The sequence below is a fragment of the Helicoverpa armigera genome, chromosome 16, assembly GCF_030705265.1.
Source record: "Helicoverpa armigera isolate CAAS_96S chromosome 16, ASM3070526v1, whole genome shotgun sequence".
Lineage (NCBI taxonomy): Eukaryota > Metazoa > Arthropoda > Insecta > Lepidoptera > Noctuidae > Helicoverpa > Helicoverpa armigera.
Genome location: NC_087135.1, coordinates 2,973,004 through 2,988,091, shown reverse-complemented (window position 1 = coordinate 2,988,091; position 15,088 = coordinate 2,973,004). Strand labels below are relative to the sequence as shown.

General features: G+C 34.6%; 1 long non-coding RNA gene across 1 annotated transcript in view; it reads right to left on the bottom strand.

Moving 5' to 3' along the window:
- The window catches only part of LOC135117943 (uncharacterized), a 37,938-nt gene extending 24,306 nt beyond the window's left edge, over positions 1 to 13,632 (bottom strand). Inside the window, exon 1 of the long non-coding RNA XR_010277268.1 lies at positions 12,798 to 13,632. This is a non-coding gene — a long non-coding RNA (uncharacterized LOC135117943). The remainder of the gene's footprint in view (positions 1 to 12,797) is intronic.
- Between the last annotated feature and the right edge of the window lie 1,456 nt (positions 13,633 to 15,088).

Here is a 15,088-nt window from a genome sequence, read left to right as displayed (position 1 = left end):
TGACTGACTGAAGTATTTTTTAAGAAAATTATTTATAATATGAATGCCTTTTTCCAAATTTTGAAGCATCTTGATGCGGTTTCTATTTGCTCACTTTTTCTTTAGTAAATATTATTTTATAGGATAGATACGCAGTGATATGTAGGCAAATATACTTACCTATAGTAAAATAATAATTACCTAAATTAAAAAATTACTCGTGTAGCTCCTTACACACAAAGAGACACCGATTTCAGGGAAAGCTTTATTCTCAAATAAGTTCAAATCTATGTTAAGAAAGATTTTTTGGTATATTTCGATGTTTTTTGCTACAGAAAAACCAGAAGTTACACGTGTTCCATCGTTCCTTAGAAATGTTCCTTTATCTATTACACCGTGAATAGCTTGTCGACCATTCAAATATTTGATTTTGCCATCAAACAAATGCCAGACTGAGGGAAGCCAACCACAAAAGGAGCCGTCGATAAATGTTACGTCACAATGTTTCACACATTACGCGAGAAAACATGTCAAACGAGAATCCTTAATGTTGCTTCGTTCTAAAAAAAATATATAAAAATGTGCGCGTAAAATGTGGAGCAACCCCAAGTACAATAGGCCCAGATAATTGACTGAGAAATGAAAACATAAAACTTCCAAGAATAGCTCCAGTTCTTCAATAAAATTACAACAAGTGAATAAGTTACTTCAAATGAAAGGCTAACGGATATTTTCGTCCGTACAATTTTACTCATTTCCTTTTGTGAACGAATTTTACGAGTGTTTTCGACTCTGTCGATTTATACGGACATAATTAAGGCGGCAGTCGAGGGCCCGCCCGCTAACAAAAGGTACAATGCAGGTGGAAAGGTGATTCCGCTATCATTGTTTCCAAAAATCAAATTCGACTCGTATAAGCTATAAAGAAATCCGTAAACTGAAAGGTCCATTTATTTAGAACAAATCTTTTGTTGGCGCCAAATTTTGCCGACAAGAATTCTGTATTATGTTGCTAAGTCCCCCATTGTCCCAATCTGTACGAAGATTAATTTACTAGGCTCGGTAAATTCGGCCATAAAAGAATTTGTGAGGAATGGAAGAGCCAAGTTTGTTCGAGTGCGCTCCCAGAGAGTAGGATAATGCGTTCTGGGCCTATATTTTTGTCCGTAGTTTTGAGCTAAGAGGCCTAAACACAAAAGTTTTCTTCAATAACGCCTCAGCCTCGCGTAAGAATTACATTTGCGCGCATAAAATTCGGGTAGCTTAGGGACCTTTCTGTTATGTTCGGGAATAATTCTTGAATTACATACCTATTTGGATTGTTACTTTTATTTTTTCAGCCTCAATATTCAATTACGAGAGTTACTTTATACAAGCCGTCCCTTGTTGATGTTAACGCATTATCCTAATTTCTTTCCATTGTTAAAATAAAATACTATATCTCTATTACTATGTTAAAGTTAGATAGGAAAGTTGGTAGGAAGGTTCATAAAATTCAAGTTTAATGTCCAAAGCTTGCATTGTAGGTAAAAAGACCAATTAATAGCAGTTATTAAATCTCGGCGGCAAAAAAAAAAAACTTATAGAGAAGAACCGATGCGAGAAGAACTACATTGCTTTAATAGTTTTCCTTTATTGAGGATCAGCAAAAAAAGAACATATTCTTCATTGTTCACCAATAGGGTAAAAGGTTAGGCCAATGTTGCCATTTGCCCTTTCGCTTTTAAGTTTAGATCTATAATTTTACTTACAAGTATTTATGTTTGCCATACCCATCTAATAAAGTAAATATTCACAGTACACAAAAGCAGAAATAATAACTATACACAAAAGCTTTCAATACCAACTTAAGTAACCACTATCTGATTAACTCTCTGTAAAAGGTAATTTTCCACTAACACATAAGGACCAAACGAGATTGGTCCTTATATCCAGAACCTTGCGAGGCGAGTCATTTTCAGTAATTCTACATCTTGACAAAGGTTCTATCAATCTTGTACGTCAGTTGCACGTCTCGTCGGTTTTCAAACAATTATGTTTACTTAAGTGCGTGTTCAGTCGCTCACAAGTAAGTACAACTCGCCCTCAAGCGCCATTGATAAACTTTACTTTTCTTTGTGTTCTCATATTTTCGTGGCTATCGATCAAAACGTGGTTTTGCTGCGATTATATCAAGGTTTATTTCTCATTGTTTTACGAGTTCAACAATGGTTTGGGAGGGTTTGTGCAGCATTAATCTCTCGCTAGATAAAGGTTCTCTTTGAAACGCAGGGTTTCTATTGTCATTTTTGTGAGGATTATTTCAGAGAATAATTTCTACAAACATACGCAAGTCACAATCATAATCAATTTGAAAGAATGTACGTATATGCCATATACGTACAATCTGTTACAAAACAGGTCTGTCCGGACTAGAGTGTCAAAACTTTTTGGTTTACACCTACCAGACCGGACTTTGGCCGTGCTGCCAACAAAATTAAGTCCTTTCAATAATGTGTCATACGACTTCGCGCCAAACTACTTTGAACTTTGTCGTTGTACGCTTAAGGCTACAATTTCTTTGACACAGTATTGTGGCTCTATTATAAATGTGTTGGAAGTTAGTAAGTATGGCGAATGTTTCAGAAAGTTCAATGTCAGGAGCTTCACCTGGATTGGAAGCTTTGTGTGAAGGCTTAACATCAAAACTAATACTATTATTTTACGAAATTGACATATTTTATGAACAAATGTTATCTTTTACATATTTAAACAAGCTGGCTGAAGTACGCTCAATCTAAGAATTTCAAGAAAATCTAATAACTTGTGTAAGTACTTTTTAGTACTGACATGTTTAATTTAATATTTAACTTTAACATAATATTAATATGTAACTTACTAGTCGCTGTATTATAAAATACAGCCTATATTCCATACATTTCGACTATGTTTACATACAAATCTTCAAAGCTATTCGGAAATCGGCTTTCACAAGACATTATTACGAAGAAAGTGATACTCAACGTGATTAATATTAGAGTGTTGTGTTACCTAATTACAACATTCTGTGTAATAGACATCTTTAAGTCGTATCTACACTTACCAGGATCCCATGAAAGGGAATGGAGTCATCTAGGTACGAATAATGGAGTACATCAGTTGTGTTCTTGTATTGTTCTATTGTTAAACAAATAATTATGTACATGTTTCGCTAAAGTTCTGTATATTTTTGTAGGAAAATGTAAAATACTTGCGATTGAACCGATTTTTTTTAATAAATTTAAATTATTTTATTTTGTTTTTGTGCTAAGGTTTCGAAATAATATCTGAATGATGTTACTTGTGGTTACTTATTTGTAAAAGAGAATTCTCTACTATGCTATATGCTCTAATTTCCAAAGTATTGAGTGATATTCTTTTGCAATGTTCTCTATCATTTATCTTACTAAAAGGAGACCCTTAACTTATGAGTAAATAACAGGTTTCTTTTTTCTGGAGTTGAAATTTGTATGTCAGTATAAAATATTCTACATGTTTTGGCATATCGCCTCTGTATTTCCAAAAATAAATGTACAAAAGTATGTTATATTGTTCATTTACGTGGCCTGTGGTATATTGTACGAGTGGTATTTTTGTACCGGTTAAACAAAAGCAGAGCATTTTCTAAATACCATCGAGCTTTGATGTTTCAATTGTAATTTTATGTTTTTACATTTTGCGCGGGAGTTTTAACAGCTGTTATTCGAAAAACGCGATAGATATATTTTTATTGTGTCCATTTGAATTTGTATGCAAATAATGTGTGAAAATACACCTTTTGTTTTTTTGGCGATCGTATTTGTTTTTACGTATCGATATAATGAAGTGGTTTTCATGGCATATGTAGCGGTAAATTTTTACTAATCAGGTTAAAATCCTGATTGTTACGTCAATGCAAAAAATAACGTTACCTTACAGTTGGCTCCACATATTAAAATCTGCTGTTTATAGACATGCCATTGTCTACGGACTTCTAAGACATAATTACACGAACAGTGCTTATGAAATAACTGAAGAACTTTCTTTAGTAATTAATCCTATTGAGTTAGAAGGTCTTATTCCGACTCAGAAATAAGTAGTTCATCGGCTAATTTATAGTAAAAGCAAAGCGGACTCCTGCAGGTAAAACACTGAAATGAATAATAAGTAAGTTCATAGAAATAAAATGGCACGAATTCTCGTTGTTCAACATTTACTTAAAAGCGGGTTTTTTCTCGTTTTTTCAGCAGAAAGGAGATGTTTGCGAAACAGTTATTTTTAGCGTTTCTTAAAGGTACGACTGTCTTGCTTCAGAGATCAGCAGTAATATTCAAATATACAAAATTTCTTTGCAATTCTGCACAAGTTGGTACTTTTTAGAGGGATCTGGTATTAAAGTGTTTTTTTTTTGCGTTTTTGTTCAGTCACTTTTCATATATTTTTCTTACTTACTTTGATGGGGGTCGTAATTTTTTTTTAATGTTCTAAATACTTGACGTGAAAACAGAAAACGTGCCGCGCTGACCCCAAATAAAATCAATAAGGACTAGAGGATGATGATGACGACGATGTTCTAAATACTTAACAAAATATACGTAACTATCCAACAATAATAGTTACGGCAAACTTAACAAGATAAGCCTTAGGCATAGTCACAGTAATTATTTCGCCAACAGTTTTCCTTGACCTTTGCAAATGAAACCACATTTTCATTTCCCTATTACGCTATCTTTTGTTTTAGTGGATCTTTGTGTTAATGTCGTTACATAATGTTGTGTATCTGTTTCGGTGCGGCTGTTGGCTGTTTCCTTGATAATCTCGTTGGTTTTTGCATGTTGGCAGTAAAAGTTGGATCATTTGTTTTTATTCTTTTTGCGGTATGTTGGCTCACCTTGGGATTTTGTTAAAAATATGTATAGGTAGTTTTACCATAGTATGTAATACACACATGATATTTTTTTTTGCTGGATTTTCTTCAATTTTTTCTTGTTGTGTGTTGATCTTGCCGCTTGCCTTCACGAGCACACAATATTTTCTAGTAAAACAAAACGTCTATAACATCATAGTATGTATGTTAACAACCACATTTTATAAAGAAATACACAGCACAAAACTGTAACAATTTCCTTCACAAACCAGGCCACTTTTATACTACGATACAAAAACTGAAATATTTTCTTAACTGAAGGCGATATTACGACTGAAAGTAATTACAGCGGCTAAGAGTTATGCACCTCGACGTAACAGGTTGCCAGTCTTTTGTCCAACGGTAAAATAAAACACTTTTACTCGTTCATTTCTTACGACGGTTGCGAAATGATGGCCTGAATAATGTTGGTAATTCTGATATTGTTTTTTTTTTAACTGATGGTTTTTGTTGTTCTGTTCTGTTCGGCTGTCAAGGAACATCTTTGGCAGGCATTACGGGTTGCAAAAGCCCGTAAGTCTGACAATGATCTAGGGTATAAGGTTTCCCGGGTAACTGAGTGAAGAGGTCAGAGCAGTTGCTCCTTGTAAAACATTGGTATTCAGCTAGCTGCATCTGGTTAGACTATAAGCCAAGCCCAACATAGTTGGGAAAAGGCTAGGCAGATGATGATGGTTTTTGTTGTTCGATGCCTTAAAAGTCTTAACTTTTCAGAAGGAAGAAATATCACGTGCTTCAAAGTTTTCTCCCTAGAAATGCATTTCTTTGCAAGAATTGCATTTTTGAGGTTTTATTCTAAGATAACGAAGTCTCTACCCACTTTTTCAACAAAAAAAAACTTCGTATAATGGTAGGTGAATGATATAGCTACTTCATAAAATATTTAACGTAACTAAACATACATATACTTTTATGAAACAAATATAATTGCATCAAACAAAACATGAATCTCGTAAACAAAGATACCTTAATATAAAACACGAGAAACATTATCATACAAGATTAAGTTTATAATGAAAGCGAAAGTACACAGAATCCGTCATTACGATCAGTTGTGAAGGGAAACATAAAAAGTACGTTCGTAATATTTTTCTCATTAAATTCGTTGCGGGTCCCAAGTCAACCCAATTTTCTTTCAGTTCTCTACTGCTTTATTTAAAATTGAAATAACAATTTTTCATATTCCCACGAATTAAATCACGAGAGATAGAAAGTTTTTTGAAAAAGATTTTTTTTTGTAATGATTGCGTAATGAAGTGCTTTCTCTTAATTATTATGACTCGAAAGTCTGATCAAATGTTTTGATGAAAAAGTTAATATTTACGGCTTTATATTTTAATAATTTCAAATGGAAAGTTTTTCGCAGAGAATGTATAAGTACTCATTGTCGTTTCGTTTGATTTTTGTTTTATAGCTACATACTCAAAAAATGAGTAAATATTATCGGTTCATTGAATATCTTTAATAGTAAACCATTTGGTCACCTCTCTGTGCCAAAATTTTCATCTAGATTTTAGCATCCTAAAATAACCAGAGCTTTAAATTCTCAGTTAGCACAAATATTTTGAGAAAACACATTTATAAACAAAACTAGCTGTATAAATAACAAGTTTATTTAAAGTAAGAAGCAGCGAAATATAACTAAGGTAAACCGGCTGTTTATTTAACATCCAAATTGAATTTGATGGAGTAAATAAATTAACTTCTACCTCTTCCGAATGCGCCTCAGGAAATTATGTTAAAAGACATTTTAAATAACATTGGGAACCCATTTCCTTGACTTTCGCTGTGAAGAATGAAATGTGGTTAATAGGACAGTAATTTTGATGTAGGCCGAGTAAAAGATTGGTCCTTGTTGGCGCGTTGTCAGTGTGTCAAGTAGGCTCAAATTGTGGGAAACGGGGAATTTGTGTAAGGAGCATCGTAATGGCATTAATGTATTTGTTGAATTTTATGTCAAGCGAGTAAAATATTTCGACAAATATGAGTGAAAATGTTTTCTCAAAAATGAATTGCCTTTTGCAGATTTTATTGTTCTGAGAATTAATTACGCAAATGATTAAAGAGAAATCTTTGTTTTTATTACTTATTAACTGGAAATTTATACGTTCAGCAGTAAAAGATTAAACATATTTTTTTTAAATATAAGTATTTTTTCTTGCTTCAAGGGTTCCTCTGAAATACTTCTTAGAATACATCAAATATTATGGATTTCAGGGAAATTGTAGAATATCTTTGCTGACTGTACGATCAATTAGCGAGATGTAGGCACACGCCTACAGTTTGTTCGTAACCATCAATTCATCTCTGTGTACTCGTTCGAGGACGGTATCATGTTGGAACAACAAGGCTAACAATTCATTTGCCTCTCATCTTCCCGATATGAACCGCTCATGATTTCTGTGACGCCCACGAATGAAAGGCGGTAATATTCAGAGAATGACAATGGAAATATTTGAAAAGTAACGAACATTAATGTTTAAAAGGGATTCTAAAAATATCTCGAAGTGTTGAAGTCTTTCTCTAAATAACTCAACTCATAATGTTTTTAATCTAGTTTAATAAGATTTAAAATACAATTTTACTACAAAAAATTACTATTTCAGAGTAAAACACGTGCAAACGTAATTCTTTAATCAAATTAACGTATCTAACTTTATTAATGTCAGATTACTAAGTAAAACAGTCTTTCTGCCACACTCATAATGGATACTTAAATTAGTCCTAACGAGTCCTTAACTAATTATCATTAAATCTGTTAATGAACGATACATCCCAGAGACGAAATTTAAGTTTTCATTAGTTAATGACAGCTTTAAGTATCCGTAGGGCAGAGTATCGTCAAATTGTCTTTGATAATGCTTATCGATAAACGAAAGGTGTAGCCGCACCTTAAAATGTGAAATTATTAAGTAGCAAAAACTGTTATTTAAATACATTAAAACCTTGTATATCAACAATAGAAATAAGAATTTGTTAATTTCGGCATCGTTTTTACGTAAAAACACCTATTTTCATGTAAATGATATAAAGTACATGGAAACTTTTTTCTGGTATCACTGTCAATATTGTACTGTCAGTGTCAAGGTTACGTTTAAAATTCTTGAAACGTTAACCGTCAGGAAAGAAAAGTGTGTGGAAAAGTGTGATAAGCTCTGAAATAAATAGCTTTATCTTAACATATTATCGTGGTAAGTTTCGTTTCTATGTACATAAGTAGCTGCACATATGTATTTGAGATATTTAACTTGTGCTTGTTTCATTTTAGGAGTCTTCAGGAACAAGAGCCCCACGTAAACGTGAGGCTAATTTCACGGCGGACGAAAAAGCTTTGTTAGCACAATTAGTTAAAAAGAGACCAATCGTGGCATCTTAAATAACAGATAGCAAGTCAGTCGCCCAGAAACAAGCAGCATGGGATAGTATAATACAGGAGTTCAAAAAACAGGAGTTCATAACAAAAAAAAATATTTTGCAAATCGGTCCAGTCTATAAGAACCTGGTTGGTGAACATACATTAAAAAAAAGATACCGACTAATTGCAAACCTCCTTTTGGGAAGTCGGTTAAAAATATTATACCGTAGCTTTCCCTGCCCTATTTACGTCGGGATTTGACATGACAGATACAATATTTACATAGGCATGTAAACATGCAGACTGGGAACAAATATTCATAGGTCATCCATTTAGGGGCTCAAAGGCCGTAAGGGGCATTAGCAAGGCTGTCCTTTAGATCTTTTGTGTACCTGTTTACAGGTATCGATTTGTCATGTTCCTGTAAAGGCTAGGCTTAAGGTATCCTTTAATAAAGATTAAATGCTGTGCTGTTATGTCAGGAAACCTTTTATACTTTAATTACTAACATTATACATGTAGAAGTTTGTAAGTATGTACTCGTGTATGGTATGAGGCGTCGTCCTAATTGACAGCGATCGTACGATGACACGATGCGTTCTCGTCGTGCGATGAGTTCAAACATACAGATTTCATCAGAGTGTCCTATTTGAACCTCGCAAGTAATCGTGCGAGCACATGAAATGCTTAATATCGATCGTACGATCTGTTTGATCGTGCGATCATGTATTCAAAGCAACAGATCTCTTTTGAGTGTCCTAATTGGTTACATACGCCATGCGTCGACGCGCGGGGGGCGCGGGACGAAAGGGGCAAGGGCCAACACCAGTAACACACAGTAGGTACTGCAATTTTTAAAGCAATATTGCCTATATAAAGAGCCACCGTTAAAATGGCGTAAGCGCGACGCCAGTCATCGAGCGACGGCATCGCACGATAGACATCGCGCGATCTATTAGGACACCTGTTAGGTCTTTGTACGACCACTTTGATCGTGAGATGAAAAACGCATCGCGCCATCGTACGATCGCTCCCAATTAGGATGACGCCTAATAGTGATGGTGTAGGTGTATCGCGTATGTACACATAATAGCATGACATATTATCCACGTGGTTATGTGGGTAAAGTCCCGGACAGAAGCTTATAAATCTTAAAATAAAACGTCAAACGTATTTTATATACAATAAACGATTTAAGAGATAGTTTGCTTCATGAAAAATATCTAGTTCTCCTACTAGATGAGCTTAAAATCATGATCAAATCCAGAACTACAATACTAAGCTACTAGACACTACACTAACATTTTATTTCTTGGTAGTCATTAAATAAATACTTCACTGAAACATTCTAACTGACGTTATTCAATGTAATTTTCCAGTCTTTTTACCGAGTTTAACCCTTTTTCCGAGTGATGGGAAAATTATGTTACAAGCGCAGAGTACGAACGTTGATGAAATGACGGAATCATCTTGTTTTCTCGAACATTAGAACAAATTAATTAAAATTAAATGTATTTTATTTTATACAATTTTCATGTTGTATTCGCTAAATGTATGCTATATAATTAGGTACATATCTACATAAGTTTCAATTTATTAGGTCTGTCTTTGAACTCAAAGGTAATAATTTATTCGCCGTATTCAGAAGTTCTCTTCTGTAATCTGTGTATATGGTGCACAGATATGAATGTTAATTCATTCTGATCCACTTTTTGTACAAGTTGTTATAACCCAATCTAATAGTTTGGAAGGGTTGTTGACCCACATAATTGCTGTGTACCTATTATAGGAAATTTCCCAAATTCTGCGAATAGTAGCTTACCAAACTATTAATAACGCACTTTGAATCCGGAAAACTCTTTCATTAGCTGTCCCAAGTTAATCTCAGAAGCAATTAGCAATATTTGACAAGTCCTTTATATCCTCATACAACTCTGGTCCCGTATAACTACAAGTTTGTAATTCTCATTCCGCACAAATAGTCCGCATTATATTTCGTAATAACACCCCTTCTGCTCACTATGTACTTATTATGTAAAGCACCTGTGTATCCATATAATTTTGTATTAAACTATAATCCCTCCAATTTACAGTGTCAGATTAATGCTGAAGTTCAAACTTGATTTTGGAACAGTTCCAGCTTGGCAGCATATTCGGCAATTTGGATACCTCGCCGATCTCGACTTTTTTATCGAACATTAGTAACAGCTCTAATCTAACTTTGTTTATTACACTGCCAGATACAGCTTAAAAATCTTTATGTCTATATATACTTTGTGGCAACCAGCAATAGAATATGGAATATCGCGTGCATACGATACGCCGCCTTTGGGGACCTATACCAACTTAAATATTTGCCATAACGTACATTGCGAAACTCAAATAAGCTTAACAGGCAAGAATTCCACTTGGGAAATTTTCTGCAGCACTTACGGTGCTTTTATAAAATTGCTGATTTGATATAGGGAAGTAAATTATCAATTCCGAATAGCTCTTTATAAATAGCTGCCATAGAACCGACGAGATACTCGAAAATCGGAATTCGCAATCACAAAATAGGCTGACGTTTTCATTGAATTGAAAATGAATAAACCCATCCGAATTATATCAAGTATGATCAGATAAGAATTTGTAGGTACGAATGACAATTCAAATAAGGGTCGTCCCCTGCCTAGGCGGATTTCTAATCAGGATCTCGTTCGGATTATTGCCATGTGGCTTTAGTTGGAATCCTTACAGATAATTTCGGCGGGCCAAATATGCTCCAGCTGTGGCGGGTTTTTCAACTGAAATAAATGAAAGGTCGAGGAAATACAGCCATTACGTTATACCGCGGTCCAATTTCCTTACACCTGCAAATAGCGCGTTCGATTCAAAAGATATTTTTTAATATTTCCGTGTTGGCATTGCGAGATGTATGGGCCTTTCATACGTTTGAAGGCTTATTTATTTCGTGTTTCCTCTTTGTAATATTCTGTGAAACTATCAAATAGGGAATGTGTATTTTGGAAATCTATAAACAAGTATGTTTTGCTGCAAATTGAAATTGTCATTGTGAAATGTTCTGAATAAAATGTTGTATATAGCGTGTGTATCGCCTTCAGGTATATTTTTGGAAGTTAAATATTCCTTTTACGGCGGAAACGTGCGGTTATCATTTGTGTTTGTGTTCATTTTTCGTTACTTTTATGATTGTGATACGAAAAATATGGTATTACGTGGTATGTTTTTTGTATGTTCGTACTTATTACTTTCTGCTCCTCTGTCTCTAAGCGAGTGTTGCTTCAATGTGACAGTGAAAAGTACAATGCTTTAAAGAGTAAATGCCGTTTGAATTCAAAGACTATAAATAGACGTCGATTCGCGTTAAAATTAGAATACCGATACAGGTACGTTTTACGTCCAATAAAGTCCATTCTTAGAGGAGATACTTTGTAAGAATCCATCGTATCGACTTGAATGAAATCTATTCAAAGGTACGATTTTATTGATTTCGTGAAAGGTAGTATTTAATTTCCAAATAATCGATATGAAGTGCCAACACCGTAGATGAAGAGTTATTATGAATCTCAAGATGGTTTACCGAATATAGTTCTTTCTAGAAATATCTGCTTTCTTTGATGAGATGAAGCTAAATTCTGTTTCCTATGTTTGGCGCTAAGCCAGAGTCGTTCCAGGAGTGTGGTTACTGCTGTAACACTAGACTCACTGCCACACTCAGAATGGATACTTAAATTAGTCCTAACGAGTCCTTAACTAATTATCATTAAATCTGTTAATGAACGACATATCCCAGAGACGAAATTTAAGGGTTCATTAGTTAATGACAGCTTTAAGTATCCGTAGGGCAGAGTATCGTCAAATTGTCTTTGATAATGCTTATCGATAAACGAAAGGTGTAGCCGCACCTGAAAATGTGAAATTATTAAGTAGCAAAAACTGTTATTTAAATACATTAAAACCTTGTATATCAACAATAGAAATAAGAATTTGTTAATTTCGGCATCGTTTTCACGTAAAAACACCTATTTTCATGTAAATGATATAAAGTACATGGAAACTTTTTTCTGGTATCACTGTCAATATTGTACTGTCAGTGTCAAGGTTACGTTTAAAATTCTTGTTCCGTTAACCGTGAGGAAAGAAAAGTGTGTGGAAAAATGTGATAAGCTCTGAAATAAATAGCTTTATCTTAACATATTATCGTGGTAAGTTTCGTTTCTATGTACATAAGTAGCTGCACATATGTATTTGAGATATTTAACTTGTGCTTGTTTCATTTTAGGAGTCTTCAGGAACAAGAGCCCCACGCAAACGTGTGACTGATTTCACGGCGGACGAAAAAGCTTTGTTAGCACAATTAGTTAAAAAGAGACCAATCGTGGAATCTTAAATAACAGATGGCAAGTCAGTCGCCAAGAAACAAGCAGCATGGGATAGTATAACACAGGAGTTCAATCAGGAATCAATCACCAACTTCCAGACTACGGGCTGCTTTGTGAAAGTTTAAGAAAACTCAAAAAGCGATTTCGGCCCGACCTCCGACCGGCCGAGACCTCGAGCACAGCAGCCGCGCTTGCGACCACTAGATCAGCGAGGAAGTCAAATAAACTTTGTTCTACATAATTGGCCTCTTGTTCAACAATTAAAAAAGTATTCCTCTTATTTTATGGATTTTTATTTATTAAAAATTATATTATGAGAAAAATCTATCAACTATAGATTGTCGCACCAAAAATCCATTGCTGTTGGTTGTGCTTTCACGCCTTTCACTCAGGACAACATCATCATTCTCAATATGAGGAGATTCCCAGTTCTTTGGAACCAAATCATCAACCTGTAAAGAAATATTATGCAATGTCGCACAAGCACATATAACAGCCACAACTGTATCCATCTTAATGCCCATGCCAAGTTGGAGACAAGGAAACCTTCTTTTCCAAATGCCAAAGCATCTTTCCACAGTATTCCACATTATATTTTATTTGGCTTCTGTTGTAGTTTTCTTGTGCAGTTGAATTTGGTGATAAAAACGGTGTCAGTAGCACATTGCTAACTGCATACCCGCTGTCCCCTAAAATTATCCCTCTTAACACACCAGTATTCAGTCTTTGTTTACTTGCACTGCTGTTATAAATAAAATTATCATGGGTACTGCCAGGCCACCGGGCTACTAGATCATAACATTCCAAGTTTGTCCCAGTGACTGCTTGAACATTGATAGAAATATACCCTTTTATATTCCTATAGACTTCTAATGTTACTCCTCCTGGGCTTCTTATTTGGCCCCACTACTCTAAACCTTCTGGTATAGTCTACAAAATCAATAAAGTCAAGCAAATCACTCATCTTTACTTTGTTGTTAAAACATTCCTATTCCTGAGACTTTTTCAAATATTTTATTTACTTTTATAACCTTAAACATAAATGTCAAAATCAATCATTAGAAAGTTAAGTAAAGGTTTTGCTTTACTTAACTTTAATTGTCATTAAGGGATGCTAACGGATCATTAATTGTCTCTGAGAGTGAGCTTTTTTAAATCTATACTAAGGAGCCACTTAAGTAACCATTAACTGACTCTGAGTGTGGCAGTCAGCTAGCCAACGCATCCATGTGTGTATTGCCAAACTAAGAAAAATAAACTTTTTTCTCAACATTCAACACAGGCTTAGGTAGGCTTAGTTACATACAATCAAAGTCTGAGTATCTAGATACCGATGTTCAGGTTTCTTTGGGATCAGTTTTACGATTTATATGGGCGCTACGGAAAATGATACTACTTAGACTTGTGTTTGACGGTCCATACACGGTTTACCAATTGATCTATGGAATTTCTTTGTGCCCTTAAAAGCACAGCTATCGTGCTTAGTTAACTTAAATACTGAAATTTCAAAAGATTATTTCTATCAACCGAATAAAAAAAAACTATCGTGAAAGCAAAGAAACATTCCCGAAACCCTAACTTTATTTCCCCATATCTGAAAACGATGTCGTTTCCCGTCGAGCATATCAATAGCGCACCACTATCTTCTAGTTCTCGAAACGTCTCTAAAACTGCAAAATTTATAGCAGAAATGTTAAAGAACAGTTAACGACGTCATCAAAGCACTCATTCCGTTCACATTTATGTGTGCCACAGATAAGTTTATACTTTCAAACTTAATTTTATATCACTTTTAATACTTGTTGGGTAAAAGTTTCAGTTTGAAATCTTATACTTTTTTTGGTAGGAGATTTGTTTGCGGGTTTGTTTTATTGTTATTCGATGTGTTCTGGTGATGTTAACAGTATTTTTTTTAATTCTATACATTTATTATTGCTTTTTCAGTTAAATAGGACTTTGTCAACAGTAATTCAATGGCCCAAGCGCCAGCGACTGTCAGACCGTCATTGTTTTATCGAGAATGAAACCTTATAGTGTACATGAAAGGTCTGATAGTTACTGGCTCTCGGACTATACCTCGTCGAGTCTTTAGTATGACAATGTCTTGAATGTGAAACTGAACGACTCAAATATCAAACTTTATCGCTTACTTGTCACGCCCGTTCGATCGCTCCTGAACTGTCTTCATACTCCCTACATAATGCCCTCAGAAGTCTGCCAGCATTACTTCTTAGAAAAGTACACATTTATTCAAAAGTTAGAGTCCAGCTATCTGGTCACACGTAAGGAAATGCGTACCAAGTCTAAAATTCCTTGACAGGACTTGGGCTCCATGACCTGAATGATTTCATTCAATCATTTCAAGCAGTCCTTGTACCTATAGGAATGCTATTGGCAAAGCAAACAATTTTTTTTTTGTTAATAGGACTTACCATTTTTGAACGA